Source organism: Ursus americanus, chromosome 16 (genome assembly GCF_024610735.1).
Source record: "Ursus americanus isolate L20-20 chromosome 16, mUrsAme1.1.p, whole genome shotgun sequence".
NCBI lineage: Eukaryota > Metazoa > Chordata > Mammalia > Carnivora > Ursidae > Ursus > Ursus americanus.
The window spans coordinates 59,495,896-59,502,935 of NC_142142.1; positions in this window are offsets into that span (position 1 = coordinate 59,495,896).

A 7,040-nucleotide genomic window follows, 5' to 3' on the forward strand; every position below is an offset into this window, starting at 1 on the left:
CCCCTCCTTTCCCTCCTCTCCCCTATCCTTTCCTTTCCTTTCCTTTCCTTTCCTTTCCTTTCCTTTCCTTTCCTTTCCTTTCCTTTCCTTTCCTTTCCTTTCCTATCCTATCCTATCCTATCCTATCCTATCCTATCCTATCCCACCTTATCCTATTCTATCCCTTTAGTGTGATAGCAGCCTCTCACTTTGTCTCTGCTATATTCTGGGTGTTGTAGTTAAGCTTTTGGGTCTTCAATTATTTATGCCTTCTGTTTGGACTCTCAGAGAAGTATCTGATCAGTACAGGTGGTCACCACCCTCCCTACTGGGCAGAAGTTTCTTGTTAACTCATCCCATGGGCTAAGGGATTCCTGTGGACTGACTGCCTTTGGGTCTGGAGTCCATTCCTTATTAAATCAGCTAATTCATAATTTGAGAGGCAATGTGGCCGTAGCATGGTGTGAACGTAGTTAAGAAGGAGCCCCTAGGCAGGAGTCCCCTAGAAGGAGCTTTGCACATAATAGGTGTTTCAGAGAGTTGGCCCATCTAGTAAAGAATATAAATTCTACCACCCAAATGAATTTTATGGCATGTAAATTATACCTAAATAAAACTCTTTGGTGAAAGTGGAGCAGAAGAGACAAATGATAATGAAGAGAGTATGTGTAATGACCATTGGGGCATCATTAACACCAAATATTTATTGACATCTGCCACATGTCAAATACCATATTAGCTGTTGAATATATATATAGCCTGCCCTTGTCGAAATAACCCTTGGATATTATACTGGGGTATTAAAGCTATATTTCACTTCTTGGTAGAAATACAATGTAGATGGCATTGTAGCATAGATTTTGTTTCTCTGGGCATGTGACAAAAAGCTGTATTTCTACATCTTGTCCATTAAGTACAAAAATATTTATGGAGTGACACAGAGTGTCAAGGAAAATTATGTTTCAGATCAGGCTAACTCTTCCTCTATGCGATCACTTCAAATATTGAGTAGAATTATAATTTTGGTAACTCAATATCTAACTGACAATATAAAACTAACTGTACATATATTTTCATTTCCTGGAGATGTCAAAAAGTAGTTCTTGCCCTCATGACAATAAAAATAATTTTAAAGCTGCTACTGTCATAGATATATAATGTAATTATTTTCATGGTCTTGAAACAATCTGTTTAACCTACCATTTCCATGACTCACTCCTCCCTCCCTCCCTCCCTTCCTCCCTCCCTCCCTTCCTTCCTTCTCTCCTTCCTTTGGATCTGAGTAGAAAATGGGTGAGAGAATATATAAGAAATGGCCGTTTTGTTTTCCTAAAGGAGCATTTCCAGCTCCACTGTCCAGCAAAGATAGTCATTATCCTTTTTTCTTTATACAGGTGTACATAATTGATGCTTTACTGTATTTACATATTGCTTAACATTTATTCACTTCCCTGCTCAGCGAACAGTTTTAGTACTTTCTTTGTGGTCTTGCTACTGGATAAAAAAATGCAAACAATGGTCCTTTTACAAAAAGAAATTACTGTCCATTGAGTGATAAACAGTATCCTGCAAGTGGTCTTCCTTTAAATTTCATCAAGACCTATGTGTCACAGTGTCTCAACACAGGGAAATAAAAATTTAATTCACAGAATCAGTCAGGAGCTAATCATCCCACAAAGAGTGCTCACTCTCCTAGGAAATGTACCACCCTGCTCGAGCTCGTGCCGCCCCAGACTCAGCTCTTCGCGGTTGTGGTACTTTAGATACGGAATCTCAGGGACTCAAAGTACCGGAGTTCAACTGGGATAGGTTATGTCAAATTGCCCTCTAAAACTGCTGTAATAATTTGTGTTCATCCCTACGATGTACAAAGCTGCACTTCTCATGAACTTGCCAATCCCGCGTATTATCCAATTTGTGGGACATTTTAAGCAAAGCTTGGTGTGTAGAACAGATGGAAGCTGAGCTGTAGTTGAGATGAGAGCCTCGCTGGGGAGGGGGCCACCGCCCTCTCTAGATGGCTTCCCCTCTCCCTTCCCTGTGGGTCCTCAGTGACATCTCTCAGGAATCCCAGAACTCCATTAACCATGGTTTGAAAATCTGGGGTTTACTAGTTCGCATTCATGGCTGTAATTGGTCGGTTCCTCATGAGTAATAGCAATATATGTTTTCTGGCATTTGAAGCAAAGGTATTTAGCTTTCAGATTAACAGTGTGTTTCTTTTGTTGGTAATCTTTGACTTGAAGTGGTATTTAAATATTATTTCTAGTTCTCCAGACACAAAATAAAAAGTCATTATATGCCTGTGCATTGTTTTAAAAAACTACTAACCGAGATCTCAGCAGGATGCTAATATAAAAAGCGTTATTATCCTCAGGGCTCAAGGGCTGCCCTCATTACGAGTTAGGCCATGTATGTCACATTAACTCCTTCAGGTCACAAGAGAAACATTTAGCAAACTCCAAGGGTAACATCTCTACATTTAGCATATTAGCGTATTCCACTGTGGCCTGAAAGGCTTTCCAAAGGACTGAACTAATGTCTTTGGAAATATTCAGGCTTGGGTTGGGAGGCTGGTAAATACCAGGACAGTCCAGGGTGGAATTTGGACTGGTATGTTTGTGACAGAGGGTCTTTTGGATCATGCTCCCCACTTACCTTTTCCACGAAAGCACATCCTGAAATTGCATGAAGTCTGCACTGGCTATACACGTGGTCTGAAGTACTGTGATGTATTTACTGGATATGAACTCTTCTGAAAGGGGGTGAGTTTCCAACTCCTCTACACTTGTAAGAAATGTGGAAGAGAAAGCCATGGTGCCCTGCCAATTCAGGAACTCAACAAAGTGGCTCCCATTACAGAGCAGTCAGCTAGCCTTGCTTTCAGGCATAAATGATTGTGTCAATGACTACATGAGAGGTAGTCCCCAGTGACCCCCACTTTCAGGGGTTTATACCACTGTGTCATTCCCTCTCAGTGACTGTGGGCTAGACTGAGGGGCTTATTTGTAGGGAACAGAGTACGGCAGATTGTGAGGTATCATCTGTGAGACCTGGTCATAAAAATACTGCCCTTCTACCTTGGGTTCTCTCTCACTCTCTTAGATCGCTCGTCCCGGTAAGAGACCAAGCCTCCTCAACAGCTAGATGAATGGGATTGAAAGTGGACCCCTCAGTCTTCCTCCCACCAAGACTTCAGATGAGACCACAGCCCCAGTTTACTGTTTGAATGCAACCTCGTGAGAGACCCCAACTAAGCCCTTCCTGGACTCCTGACTCAAAGAAATTGCTTTGTTGCTGTTATTTTTAGCTGTTAAATTTGGGGGTTAGTTTTTTACACAGCAATAGATAAATGAATAGATTGAAGAATACAGGTGCTTTCTACAACATTCTGAACAGGGTAAAGGTAAAGAAAGTTCCATGCTAAGTGGTCCTCTGTTAGTAAAACTTCAGGAACCTTATCTTTGATGATAGCTCATTCCACAGAGAGGCAGTTCGCTTGGTATGATTGTTAGCCCACATTTCAGTATAGCCGCCAGCACTACTCATTTTACAGCACCTTGGGTTAGACTGAAGTGACGAATATTCGACTGACACTACCCAAAGTCTTACTGAAGACCAGGGTCCCAGGAGGTCACCTAGCGACTGCAACTTCCTCTTGTTCAGAGTTTAGAGTTTGGTAGCACCATGCCAGGGATGTCCTATATACTAGTTTATTTCATCTTCGCAGGAACACATGAAATAAGTATACCACCATTATGTTAAAGGTGTGAAGACAATTTCAGAGATGGTTCATAGGTTGATCAAGGAATCATAGGTAGAAAAAGCTGTAGAGAGGTTTAGAGTTCAGGTGTGCCTGGCTCCAAAGCCAGCGCTCTTTCCACTTTACTATTCCTCCCTCACGTGTTGGGTTGAAACCCAAAGTGAACAGGATGAACGTGGAAGAGGTTATTCCAAGTGTAGAGGACTCTGGAGAGGTCAGCTCATTTGAGCTGACATGTTGTGCAGGGGACCCAAGAGGCCTGTGGGGAGGGGGGCGTATGCTTCGAGAGAGACGGGATGAAGACTGGAATGCATCAGTGCAGCTAAGAGTGAAAGGAAATCAACCTAATGCCATGTGCTCATGTGATCTGACACAGCTTGGCCAATTCTAAGACAAAATAAACTGCCACTTACACCCCACTTGGCCCCTTACTATTCCTAATTTATTGTCCCTAAAGAGGGGCCTTGAAGCAGGAGGTTGTTACAGCTCTTAAAAAATGCATCATTTTTACAACAAATCATTCATTCACATGAAATGCACTTTACAGGCAGGCTTTAGCCAATTCTATTTTGTTGCATGTTGTTAGCCAAAATTATCAGTGACAGTTTTCATAATTATTTTCCCTTTTTTTTCAAGCAGTTACAATCTTTATGAAATTGAATTTAAATAATTACATCTTTCTGGGACTTCTTTTTTAAAAAGCGTCGTGTGTAAGGCTAAATTTGTGATGCTTCATTTAACATTGCTGAAGGAAAGAACAGATACTAAAATATTTTGAGCTGGAGCTTTACATAGACAAAGAGAAACTTCAAATACTGATTACTAATTACATTCCTATTTTGCACCAAAAATATCAGGAGGAGTTGCAGATACATTTGACAAGATTCAACTATGGCATTAAATCCCTTGTGGAATTTTAAAAATTTGAAGCTGGTTTTCTTTTTTCTTTTTTTGGGGGGGGGTAGTAAGAGTCTCAGAAGGTGAATCCCAATCTCAGTGGCTGCCTGAGGAGTGCTGGGAAAACAGGTGATCTATTAAGAGCCCTGTTAATATGAGGATATACAGCAACATGGCTGATGGAGAGGCTCTAAAACACCGGGGCTGAGGTTTTTAAATAAAGTGGTGGTGGGCGGGGCAAGTAGGAAGAGTCAGTGCTGTTACCAACCAGTAAAGTCAAGTCCACGGAATTGTCCTTCGTTCCTAAGCTCCTTCTTGGCTCCTTGGAGTTGAATTTTATGGCTGGGTGTTTTATCCTTTAAATGGTAGTGACTTCAGCCTAGTCCAAAGTGCTATGAAGTTTAAGGGCCAGCCTACCCTTTTGGAAGCTTAGCGAAAGAGTCAGCTCTTTGTCTTCTGTCTGAGATCTGGTCCGAGTGGTTGACCTGGAGAGGAGGGGGTCAGCAGGTCCAGTCCTGATGGGAGTTGCTGGAATAGGTCCTCTGGTGTGTCTGATTTGATATCATGGATATTTCATGATCTTCAAAACAACCTTCGGGTTCTCGCTCGTGGTGTCACCAGCAAATGCTTGCGCTGTCATTCCATTCAGACCCTTCACCCACCTGTGACCCTGACACAGCTGGTGATGGCCTGTCTTGGATGTTTACTCCCATCTCACCGGTGTCACTCCTATCTCCCCAGGAGGGGGGAGGGGATTCTTTTACACGTAGTACTTGATAGGAAAAAAGCTGAAAGTGTAATTGCTTATTTCTTAGGGTCAAGTTAAAATGTGAAGATGTGCCTGTATGAAGCCGGCCTGTGAGAACATCACGTATCTGGAAGGTGCTGCTACTAAGAAAAGGCTCTCATATGTCAGAGCACAGGGTGCGCAGATAGCAGAAGCGAGAAGCAAAATAGCTCCACGGGAGAGTGAGTCACTGATCGGCACCTCTTTACCCCTCCCCCCCCCCTACACCCTCCTGCGGCCCCCAGATCACCGGGTAGGTGGGTGTGGCCTGTGGGAACAGTGCGCGTGGCTTGTGGAGGTGTGGGGTGAAGAGAGGAGGCACAGAAGAAGCTAGCATCGTTGAACATGGAATATATGCCAAGTGCTGTGCGAGCTATTTCCTTCCCACTTAATCCTCGCAAAACCGCGGCACACAGGGGAACGCAGAGCTCATTTGGAAAGACTAGATGGGACAAAGTCTAAATGATTCTGTGGTTATCGCTTGAGCCGGGTTTGAACTTAGGTCCTTCCAACTCGTGCTGTCGTCTCAAAAATTTGTGAAGGGGTATTCTGGTCCCCTTGACATGTTTGGGCATCCTGGAATTGCAGGAATTATGGTCTTGTAGGCTACCTTTTATTCTGTGTGTGTGTGTGTGTGTGTGTGTTTGCACGCACATGTTTGTGTAACAGAGTTGATAGATAAGTGGAACTCCAGGGTATTGTGGGAGGCTGAGCTCTTTAATCCGATTGATCATGGCAGATACGTGGCTCAATCTTTACTGATTTGTAATCTCTTCTGCCTGAGCAGTAGAAAATAAAATGGATTCTCATTAACTTAGTTATCACAACTTAGTTATCACAACTTAAAGGGTAATCGGCACTCTATTTAACTGTGGTTCTGAATTCTGCTTTGACAAAGTCCCGCTCTAAATTAGAAATGTTTTCTTGAGGACTGTTCGCGTGGTGTTTTCTGCCAGGCGCAGTAAAGCGGCGATCATTAGAATTGAGGAGAATTAATAGATCGCGTGGGTTAGCTCGCTGAATGAAATTCGAAGGCCAAGCCAGAAGGAGAATTGGAAGTCTTGCCGCTGTTGTTTAAGCACAGCAAGAAGAAGAAACAACAGAATGAGGGAAAAGAGGAGGAGATCAGGAAACAACTTCTAAAAACAAATTCTAATACTTGCCTATTTTGAGCTCTTTTTTTTTCTAACGGATCTTTAAGCTTTTCATTATCAATAGTCACTCAGGCAATTTTCAAAATGTGTTTTTAATAGGGTGTAACATTTCTAAGTTTATTAGGAGTCTCCTGTTTATACTTGCAACTATGGAAAAAATTTTAACTTCCCTCTTTCTTTCTCAAAAATGTCCCTACATGGAGGTGCCTGGGTGGCTCAGTCGGTTAAACATCTGACTCTTGATTTCGGCTCAGGTCATGATCTCAGGGTTGTGAGATCGAGTCCCATGTCAGACTCTGAGCTGGGTGTGGAGCCTCTTAAAGATTCTCTCTCTCTCTCTCTCTCTCTCTTCCCCTCTGCCCCTCCCTCCCTGCTTGCTTGTATGTGCTCGCTTTCTCTCTCTCTCTCACACACACACACACAAAAAAAAGTCCCTGGTTGGCTGATCAATTATATGGTT